Genomic DNA, 11,698 nt, shown 5'->3' on the forward strand with positions numbered 1-11,698 from the left:
TCCTTCCAATCTTAGTTGTGGAGGGCGCAGCTCGGCTCCAGGTCCAGTTGTAGTTGTTAGTTGCAGGGGGTGCAGCCCACCATCCCTTGCGGGACTTGAGGAGTCGAACCGGCAACCTTGTGGTTGAGAGGACGTGCTCCAACCAACTGAGCCACCCGTCCACCCCCCACAGTCATCAGTTTTAATTAATGGGTTTGTTTATCCATTCATTCTTTCCTCCATTCACTGAAACCAGGCACCCACCATCTGTCTGTGACAGGGACTTATGACAACAACAAACAAGCCACCAAAAAATAATATGAATTGCCAGAAAGCATCTCTGCCCTGGATGAGTCCATAGTCAGAAGGAGGAAAAGACACAGCTTGGCCACAAGGAGACACATCCTAAATCATGGCAATTCTGACTCTTGAACTAGAGGTTATTTATTTAATACTACATTAATGTTGTGGGGATGGACTGATCCCCTGTACCCCCAACTTCCCATCAAAGGGAGATGGGGGATGGAAAGGATTGAATCAGCACTGGTGCCACCCTGCCTGGGCAACAGAGAGAGCCACTGCTCACAGTTGGTTGTGTGTGTATGTGTGTAAGAGTATATGTATGTTATGCATAATTGTGTGCATGTGTATATGTGTATGAATGTGTGTGTTATCTGTATATTTGTGTGTGTGTGTGTTTGTGTGTGTCTGTGTGAGATACGACACCAAGCCTTGGGATGAGGAGGGGTCGTGGAGAGCTAGATACTTCTCAATCCCACAGCACAAAAACACAGCGTGAGGTGGGGCTGGGTGGGGGGCATCATGGCCAATGGTGAAGACTGGGGCCATGCCAATAGAAGCAGCGTTTTCTCTTTTTCTGTGAAATTAGACTCAGTGGCCTCTGAGAATATGATTACCTCACTGTGTGTGGTGACTGTCGCTGATGGGCCAACGCCCAGCTCACAGCTCTCCTGGAGGGCCAAGGCCTAGCTAAGCCTGAGCACTCTGCATTCCGCACAGCACAGCCGGGAACCTGGGTGGGAAATCCTGGCTCAGAGGGTTTGCTTGTTCAAGGGGCTTGACAGAGGAGCTCCTGTGCTTGGGGCTGTGAACCCAGGGCAGGAAGGGAGGGGTTAGAAAGCCTTGCAGAGCTCGAAAGGCTGCCACCCAACTGGCACAGGAAAGCTGAGCCTGCTGGAGCCTCAACTTTGCTCCTCCTTCATTGAGATGCTGTCTGAAATTGCCCGACTCATAGTAAACATCATTCACACAATAACACCAGCCAACAGACAGCCATGTTGAACCTGGCTCAGATTTATGCAGAATGCATTCCTAGGTTGGAAGGGGCGGTTTTCCAACAACTGGGCCTGAAAGGGGCTTGGGTGGGCAGAGGAGGCAGGTTGGCAGGGTGGCCTGGGAGGGGCAGAGAGCTGGTTGTGTGTGTGTATGTCCTCACAGGGACTTCCATGGGATCACCTGTGAAAGTGGGAGCCTCAGGGCCACTCCAAAGCCTCTGTATGTGACAGACAATAAGATTCTACTTCCTGTTTGCTCCCTGAACTATTAAAACTCACCTAGTGAGAACGAGGAACGCACATTTTCACAGAGACCATTTGCCTCCCATGAGAAAGAACAGATGAGACATTCTGGTCTCTGAAAGGCATATCATAACATGGGTGGCAGTGTGCCACCATCATGGGGCAGTTCCGGTCGTAACTTGGTGACTGGTCAGGTGAGGTGACTTGTGGGAAGATCCATGTGAGTTATTAGTGTTGTCCCCTCCATATCTCCTTCCAAGTAGGGGCTGTCTGCCTCCCCTCACAGCCTGCAGGGACATCATGGAACTGGGAAGCCAAAACATAGGAGTTCCGGGGGCAGGTGAGGAGAGAGACCCAGTGGTTATGTGGGGCTATAAAGTCCCACCATAGGACTGAGCTGAGGACAGATGGATACGTTGGGCACAGGGCCTGGCATGCAGGATGTACTCAGTACATAGAACGCCTGGGCACTTTTGCAGGCTTGGTTGAAGCTTGGCCTCACCTACACTTCACCAAATGGCTGAGCAGAGTGGAATGGAGTTGTTTGTACTGGTGGCATAAGACCACATGACCTCCCCCTACCCTGCATGGAGAAAGAGGGAAAAGTTTAAGAATGCCCATGATTCCAAATTGCAGGTGTGATTTAAAACACGTTTGAAAACCTCTTCGGCAGTATTTACTCCTTTCCTAGTAATATTACAATCATAAGACTCTCATCAACCCCGATAGGGGATTTGCAGGTATAGGACACTGAGTTACGGTCATTACTGGACCGTTGCCTTAAAGAAGTGATGTATTTGAGATGCAACTGCCTTGAATGAAATCAAAGGATTTCTCACCTGTGCTCCCTTTCGAGTTGGTTGCTCTCCTTTGTTATGAGATTACATCAAGGTGGCTCTACCCAAAGATGGTGTGACATTGTCCACATACCACTACCTCTGAATAAAGACTTCAAATATTTTTCAAAGTCTAGCAGGAAATCAATGGCACTCTCAAGTTAGGAAAATTCACGGAGGGTTTAATGAAGAACCAGTTTAGAGAGGTGTGGTTGGGCGTCAGGAAACCACAGGGAGAGTGCAGCTCTTGGGGCTGTAATAGGGAATCTGGAAAGAGAAATCCTGGTAGAGAAGGCTTCTGTGTGAGCAACTGGGTCCTTCAGTTGAGAGATACAGCTTACTCTAGGTGACTCACTGTGGATTTATTGTGAAGACTAAATAAGAATATGTTTTAATTGCTAAAGGTCATTCTAGCATCTGGTTTTGTTACATTCATGTTGAGTGGTGAGAAGTGCAATGTGATGTACTGAGAAGGCAGCCAGAAGGCAACTTTGCAGAAGGAAGCACAAAGAAGAGAGGTGAGGATGGGGAAAGGAAGGACAGTTGTGGCGGTTTCACAGTCTGCCCATAACTGGCCCCACGAGGAGGGCTCAGCGATACGGAAGCCTGCTGGTCTGCCTAGGACAGGGGGGCTGCGGGCTAAGGAGGAGGATGACACTGGGTGTGTTGCTGGCATGTGAGCATTTGTTAGTGTGCAGCTGTATATCTGGGCAGGCGGGAAGAAATAGATGTCGATTGTTTTCAGAATGAATACCTGATCAGATCTTTGTTTGAAGGAGACAAACCTTTACTGGAGGAATCACAAAGCATTATACCCCAGGTCTGGGAACAAACAATTGTCCTGTTACTGCTTCTTTGGTGGCTGGTTTGGTCCACCACTCACTCGGTTTGGCCAGTCCTTCTGCATACCTTGCATGGTTTTGAGAAGGTGCGTCACTTCTGAACATGTGACAGTTGTGCCCTTTGGGGCTGGGGTGGATCTAAGGTGTAGATCCTAGGAGCTTTAACTATAGAAAACAAGGAGGAATACAAGAATGTTTTGATGCTCTTTAGTTGTGGTTTTTAAAAAAATCCAAGAAGGATGAACAAATGATAATTGCCTTGCTCTTGTTATTATCAGTAAACATAGCCCTAGTGGTCCAATATCTGAACACCTCCTTTGGGTATTGGGATCCCCTTCCCTCTACAGAAGCGAAAACGCCAGATCCACATTCTCAAAGTCTCTCCTGCAGCTCAGGCCTGAGCACAGACCACAGGCCCAGCCCAGACTTTGAAGCAGGGGAGCACTGCAGGCAAGAGGCTGGCAGAGGCAGTGGCAGCCACCTGCCTTGCCGAGGCATAAAGGAGGTAGGTGTGTGTTGCCAAGCAGTGAGGTTGCTGGCCTGCCGTGGCCCAAGTACTACCTTGGCTCTGTTTGGACGCAGACCATTCTGCCAGCTCACCCTTGCTGCCTGGGACAAAATAGCACCACACTGAGGCCAAGAACTCTTCCTGCAAATGTCTTTCCATTCCCCGCCCCGCGCTCGAGTGGATCTCTGTTCGTGAAGCGGAGTTTCTATGACCCACACGTACACATCTGGTGTTTGGCATCCACCCAGAGCTGGTCCTGCGCCTGGCACAGAGAGATGCCAGAACGTACGTGACGAACGAAGCACTTCTCATGAAAATCACAAAATGATCGCAGACTGTTATAGATAAAAGTGGTCTCAGAGACAGTGCTGCTTCCCTAATGAGGACTTCATGGTCCAGAACAGGCTTCACCTGAAGTTTCACTTTAATATGATCTCTGTCATATCCCACTGCCTTTCCTCTTACTAGGCATTTATTTGGCAAACATAGTTATTTATTATAAAGTTCAATGAGAGTTGTTGATTTGGAATATTTGCAACTTTCATTTGCTGCTAGTGGGAAAGTAAATTGGTACGATCACTTCCCAAAACTTTGGCAGTATCTAATAAGCCATAGCCTGTGACTCAGCAATTCCATTCTTGGTATCACCCAACGAATGTGGACATAGGTGCACCAAAAGATATGTAAAACGTTCAATGCAGCTTAATTCAACAGAGCCAAAACACTCTGGAAACAACCTAGCAGAAGAATGGATACAGTATGGTATATTGTCACAATGGAAAACTATACAGCAATGAAAATGAAGCACTCCTATTTGACATAAAGATGACTCTCACCAAAGAAGAGAGAGACAAAAGAAATACAGTGTGTCTGACTGCATTTATAAAAACTTCAGAACCAATTTCTAGTGTTAGAAAACCAGGACTGTGGTGACCTTTGGGGGGTAGAAGGGATTGGCAACGGGCATGAAACAGGAGCTTTTAAGGCACTTTAACTATAGAAACCAATGAGGAATACAAGAGTGTTTTGATGCTCTTTAGCTGTGGTTTAAAAAAAAAATCCAGGAAAGATGAACAAATGGCAATTGACCTGGATTACCAATGCTCTTACTTTGTAAAAATTCATCTTACAGTAAACTTATGATTTGTGTACTTTTTGTACGTGTGTTATACTTTAAAACTGTTGATTTAAAAAAATCTCTGAAAATTCATGTAAACAAGATGGTTAATTTATTTTAAAGATAAGGATATCAAGGCAAAGTTACTAAGACTTAAAATAAAAAAGTCCTGGATCCGCCAAACTAAACCTCCCGAAGTCCAAACACTGAAACACATACTTTGGCCCCTGGATACCCAACCTGCCTCCACCAGGGCCTCACTCACGGCATCTGTGATGATTTTAGACACATTTCTAATACCTTTGGGGAATTGTCACTTTTGTCCAGAGCATATTAAAAACAGAAACTCTGCTAAGTACATGGAAGTGCTGGGAGAGATGTTCAAAGGCAACTCTTAAATGACAAAAAGGAAAATCAGAAGGCAAGAACTCAAACTACATATTGGCGCAGGGTCATAGATTGTAGGAAAAAAACTGCCTCAGACACCAGCTATAACTCATGAGAACCTCCTTGTTCCGGAGCAGAGTACAAATGTTCAGATGTTCAATTCACACTGATGATTCCCAGTGCTAACAAAAAGCTCAGCTCCTTAGTGTAGGAAGGTGAGAAACCAAATAGGTCATTTCAGAAAAAGATCCACAACAGGGTCAGAGAGTTGCAAAAGTGAACATGGGCTAAGGCAAGAGGCCAGAAGCCACTTCACACACAGGTCCAGGAACTGGGCTTCAAGGAGCCCGGGTAGGAGCTGGGCCAGGCTGGGGTGGGACACGGCCCTCCAGGAGCCCTGGTGGAAGTGGGATGGAGGGCAGGGCAGCTGGACTTAGACAGAACCCATTCAACATTCAAAGCCCCAGTGAAAATTAAAAAGGAAAGATACAGAGATCAGTCACAGGGAATCATAAGGAGTTTGAGACTTTATAGAATGAATCGTTTTCTAAAAGAAATTGTGAGAACAATTACACGTTCCATTTCTTCCTCGTCCAAACAACAGCAGGCGGAAAACTTATCACCAAGCTCTGCTTCCTTGGACAAGGCAGGGAGGGGTATTCTGTGGCCCCAGGACTCTGAGCCTCTCCAGTGTCCTACTGAGGCAGAAGGTGGCTGACACTTTGCTCAGAATGGGTCTCCCTCCTTCTGCTGGCCATACCCTCTTCTGGTCCTGCCCCTGTCCCCAGGGTTGGGGCACACTCTGGGAGTTGGACTGGTTGGTTCATTCACCTCAGAGCAAGAGCAGCAATGGCTTGTGAAGACATGGAGTGAAGGTCACCATGGAGGAAGCCTCCGCTTTTCAGAGTCTTCTGAGGATTTCTTTGTGAATTTAGGAAAAATCTCTGAGCCTCCATATCATCTGTTTTATTCCACAACCAACTAACCTCAAAGCTTTGGGACTGACTTTCTCCAGTACTGTCTCAAAGTGCAAGTACAGCTGAGGGAAGGAAAATGTCACGGGTGAATAAAAAACGCAAATCAACAACATAGCAGCTGAGGTAGGAACCATGATGGGGTTGGGGAGGGGGTGGGGGAATCAAAGCAGGCTGACAATTTAAGAACGCAGGTGTCGTCACAGCCTAGGTGAGGATTAGCAAATTTGAAGTTTGGGGAGAGCAAAATACGGAGGGAATTTCAGAGAAGGGAGAATTATAGTAATTACAATTGTTTTTTTTCTCTACGGTATGCACAATGAGTAAGTGGTAAAATAATAATTCATGTTAAGTAGTGGGTGGGGGCTCTGGCAAGAGGGGAGTGATGGAGAGTGCTAGGAGGGGGGTTCATGAGGTGGATAACAAGGATGAGGAAAATACCATCCTGGGAGCAAGATCCTGGGTCTCAGAAATAAAGGTAAGTACCCCATTATTTGGAGAGACCTTTGTCAGCATGTTGGGGGCCATATTTGTAATGTCAAATTAGTGTTTACATAACAGGCATGGATTTAAGAAGTAATTCCAGGAGGCAAGAGCGTCCTTAAAACTAGTTTCTCTCGTTCAGACTTTGCAAAGCAATATTAACTGTTGAGGTCAAAATTCAGAGAGAAGATTGCATGAGCCTGGGTGCACCAGGTGTGGCTGTGCAAGAGGCACAATGCCAGACTCGAGGGGGTGCTATCACATTGTACTCCATGTAAACACCACATCCTGGAGCTGTGCCAAACCTGTCTAGGTATATACGGGCAGGCATGTCAGATCCTCAACACTGCCAGGAAGTTTCTCACAGGCTCCTTCTCAGCCCTCTCCTGGTACTGTTCAACGCTGGCTTTTCCAAACTTACCTATGACCCTTCCCAAGCCTCTGCCTACCTCCCTCCACCTAGCAGGGAACGCTACCTCCACCTTCACTGAAAACCCAGGCTCAGAGATAGAAATCACATGAACTTCATACCACCTCATTCAAAAATGGGTCTTCACCTGGACCCTCCTTTCCCCATCCCACGGGAAGCAGAAGCTCCCTGCCCCTCATTCATGCTCCTCAACTGATGCCTTCTCAGGATTCGGGCCCCAGTTAACAGGTGGGTCCCTGGTCATGCCCTTCTGTCCCGAGCAACGAATCTGTGCAGACAGGGACACATGCCCACCTGGGTCACAAGTCCCTCTTTCTAGAACATGCTCTGTACTGGAGACCCCAGAATCTCCTGCCCAAATGGTTCTGTGGGCCTTGTCTCTGGGTTAATGTGCATACCCCTAGGCCCAAGGGGTGGTAAACAGGAGGCTGTTTGTGAAGGTCAGGGAGGAGATGGATGAAGCTGGATGTGTGGGTTAGGGTTTCCACATGTGTGCAAACTTGTCACCTCATGAGGTCAATGAAAGGGAGGTGGCCAGGGGCTGGAACAGCTCTCCCATGCTACCACATCAGTAGTAGAACTCCAAGGATTCTGAGAATTCTTAATCCAGCTCTGGCGTTCTGAATTATAAAGGTACGTTTACCAAGATAAAAGGGTAGAACGTATTTTATTTTACCGTTTATTAGCTTGATTTGTACAGTTAAATATCAAGACACATGGTATGTACGCCTCTATTTGTATTCTTGTCCTGGATCCTGCAAATGTTAGTGTCAGGCCTATTTTTAACCACTCACTCTTTCCGAAATATTACCTCTCCGGTAAAAAAACAAACAATTACGTGAACAAAGGCCTCTGCAGCCGCCACTGGCCCAAGCTCCTTCCTAGACAAGGATTGTTTAAATAACGAGGCACTTAGCAGCTCATCATGGAGGGCCTGAAATGCTCTGAAAACAGTGACAAAGAAGAAATTGTCTTGCCTAAATGAGCCTATAAGCCACAGGTACTTACTACACAATGTAGGAAGGACTGATGAAGGAAGTAGAGGCTGCTGTGAGCACCTCCTTGTAGGGACACCTCACTCGGCTAACAGAGTGGGAACAGAGACAAGAGGAGGTTCTGAGATGATATCCAAAGAACACGGGAGGTTAGCCCTTCCATCCCCCCAGGGCAACTGCTGCTCTCACACTCCAGAGAGGACTGGGACACCTCTGAGGGGCTCCGTCAGCTTCTTGTTGCAGTGGGTTTGTTTCAGGCCAGTGTTCCCCCTACTTCAAAATAGGCACACTCTGCTGCCTCTTGCAGTGGCTGTGAGTGAGGGATTTTGAGGGTTTTGACTGTGGCTTCTAGGTTTCTTCATATCCTCCATGAGTCCCATATCAACTGGAACAGCCATTGTTTATACAGTGAGCAATGACTATCATACTTTAGACAGGTTATTAACAGAAGAGGGGCAGCGTGTCTTGCATCTAGTAATAGCGTGATCCCAGATATCCGCTGTGTTCCCTGAGATTTGGGAGAGATAATAAAATAGGTATTTTACATCTCAAATGATATGCCGTAGCTTAACAAGCACATTATTCATTCTTAATTATTAAATCTTAACTGGGATCAAGACTAATCGAGGCTGCTTAATTGGCAGGCCCCAGGGAGGGCATCAGCATTCCAGTGGGGGCCCCAGCAGCTTTCGCCAAAGGAAGTGTGGCACTGGTGAGGGATGCAGGAGCTGCAGGTACCAGCGAGGAGGCTGCAAAGGAAGTACATGAGGGGGCTCAGAGGTTCGGGCCCCATCTCAGCACATAGGCTAGCAGAATACGGGTCATCAGTGTTCATTGATCTTCACCAATAGATATGGGAACATGTGAGTCACACATGCAGCCCCTATATGTGCGAACACTGTGCAGGGCCTGGTGCTGCCAAGGCAGACGTGGAGGAGGTTTCTCCCAAGCCCAAAGCTTTTGCTCCCGTGAATGAATGTCCTGCATTTCTCCTACTCTCGTTGTTGCTTCATCTGTTGGTGCTCGGCCACTCAATCCTTGATGACTCTGGCAACTTCTCACCGGGAGTTTATGTTCAGCTGAGAAAACAGATCTAATGTCTCTTCCCCTGCTAGACCGGGGGCTCCGACAGCAGGGACTGTTCTGTTTTGTTTGTCCTCGTCTCTATCCTCAGGGTTTGGCATGTAACAGGCAGTCAATGGTACTGGATGACCAAGACTGATGGGGACATGGAATAAAAGGTTTTAACCACACCAGAGGGACAGGTAAGTCTAAAAAAAAAAAAAATAGCATGTCAGCCAAGATAGGAAGGGTGAGTGGAAGTAAATGAGACCAGACGGTGGCGTGGGGACAGAAGCAGCTTCCACACAGGAGAAGCAATGTGTGTCAAGCCCTGAGGGACGAGGGAGCACAGCTAGTTGCTGGAACTATGGAAGTGAAAACTAAAAGTGCAGAGAGCTGGGCGAGAGGCAAGTTTGGAGAGATGGACACATCTCTGAAGGCCTTTGAAACCATGTTATGGACATTGGCCTTCATTCTAGGGTCCATGGGAAGCCACTGAAGGGTTTCAGGTAGAAGGCATGATCTAAATATGCACATTTGCATTGTTAAAGAGGTCACCTAGAACTGCTTGTGGTGACTGGTTTGGAGGGACCAAAGGTGGAAGCAGGGAGACAAATGAGGTGATGTGGGAGTCCAGGGAAACGGCAGCGGCTGGAAAACGGTCACAGCAGGGAGGTGGATGAAGGGGAAGAGTCAGGGTGGCTCCTAGGATTTTGCGTTGACCAACTGGTAGCTAACGGTGACATTTACTGAGATAGGAAACAATGAAGGAGGATCATGTTTCAGAGGAGTAGGGAGGATGATGAATTTTGTTTTTGCCATGCTGTGTGAGATACCTATAAGCTACCAAGCTTATATCTGGGTGGGAGAATTTTATGTCTGGGTATCCATCTCTGGAGAAAGACCCAGATAAGAAATGCAATTCTGAAAGTGGTCTGCATTTAGATGGTACCAGAAGTCCCAGAGTAGGTGACATGGTTGGCAAGAGTATGGACTGAGAAGGGTAGAGGGCCTTTGACCAAGCATCAAGGAGCTCTCAGTGTGTAAGTATTAAGCAGGAAAAGCCTGGTTCCAAACCTAGCTTATCATGAGAATCACCTGGGAAACTTAAAAAAATGTGTATCTGCTGGAATGTGACAACATAAACTATATTTTTAAAAAACCTGTACTAGGAATAGAAACCATTTGGTAGAAGATGACTGCCAAAGAGAGGACAAACGGTTAGGAAAGAAGAAAATAAAAGGATGGTGGTGTTCCAGATCCCAAGGGAAGGATTTCAGGAAGAAAGGGATCAGACATGATCAAGACTGAATTTAGCAATAGGAAGCCAGACAATAGTGCATCCACTTTTCTGACTCCTCAAAAGTAGGGAATTGGTGTTTGAATTCAATATTTACTAAGGGATTACAGGAAGGTACCCAGCAGAACACACTGTATACTCAGTGCCCTCAGAGAGGCATGCGCAGAGTAGGGGGATAAGGGAGAAAAGGGAAGGAGAGTGCATCAGATGGCAGAAAGCTTTTCATTGGAAGTAGCATCTAAACTGAGACAAAGGAACTAAGTGGTCCTAGGAGAAGAAATCATGGAAAAGGTCTAATGAGTTTTAAGAGAACAATGCACACTCTTGGAAACAGTTAGTTTCTGGCTGGAGCAGAGGAAATTAAGTGTTGGGAAGGAAGCAAGGGAAGGGGGAAGAGCCCAGTTATTAAGGGCCTTATATGCGAAGGTAAAAGCGCCCTGAAGAATATAAGAAAGTGATATAAGATTTGTGACAGCCCATTCTGGCTGCCAGTGAGAAGGACGGCCTGGGGTCAGGAAGGATTAGAAAAAGATGGAAGCCCAAACTTCCATCAGGAGGCTGTTGCAGAAATCCAGATGAGAGGAGATGGATTCCCCAGGGCAGACGTGGTGAAGGAGTAGAGTGAGCTGAGAGGGTGGGTGACTGGAATGGGGAGAAGGGTGGGTTACTAGAGTGGGTGGATCCAGGAAGCCAGTGTCAACACCTAGTTTCTGGCTGGTAGGGAGGTATTCACTGAGGTAATGAAAAAGGAAGCCAACATTTAGGTGAGGATAGGGAGAGCGGTTGGAGCATGGGAGGGAACATTTTATTTATTTATGTACTTATTTATTGGGGAAGGGGAACAGGACTTTATTGGGGAACACTGTGTACACTTCCAGGACTTTTTCCAAGTCAAATTATTGTCCTTTCAATCTTAGTTGTGGAGGGCGCAGTTCAGCTCCAGGTCCAGTTGCCGTTGCTAGTTGCAAGAGGAGCAGCCCACCATCCCTTGAGGGAGTCGGAACCGGCAATCTTGTGGTTGAGAGGACCCGCTCCAAACGAGCCATCTGGGCACTGGCCCATGTGGGAATCGAAACGGCAGCCTTTGGTGATAGGAGCATGGAGCTCCAATAGCCTGAGCCACCAGGGCCGGCCTGTGGGAGAGAACATTTTAACACTTGTAGGTTATTCCTTTCACAAAGGAGACAATATATCAGTAACATCATTACCAGTTTCCCTGTTTTCTCTCTCTCTCACCTCTAAGACAT

This window comes from Rhinolophus hipposideros (genome assembly GCF_964194185.1).
Source record: "Rhinolophus hipposideros genome assembly, chromosome: 17".
Lineage (NCBI taxonomy): Eukaryota > Metazoa > Chordata > Mammalia > Chiroptera > Rhinolophidae > Rhinolophus > Rhinolophus hipposideros.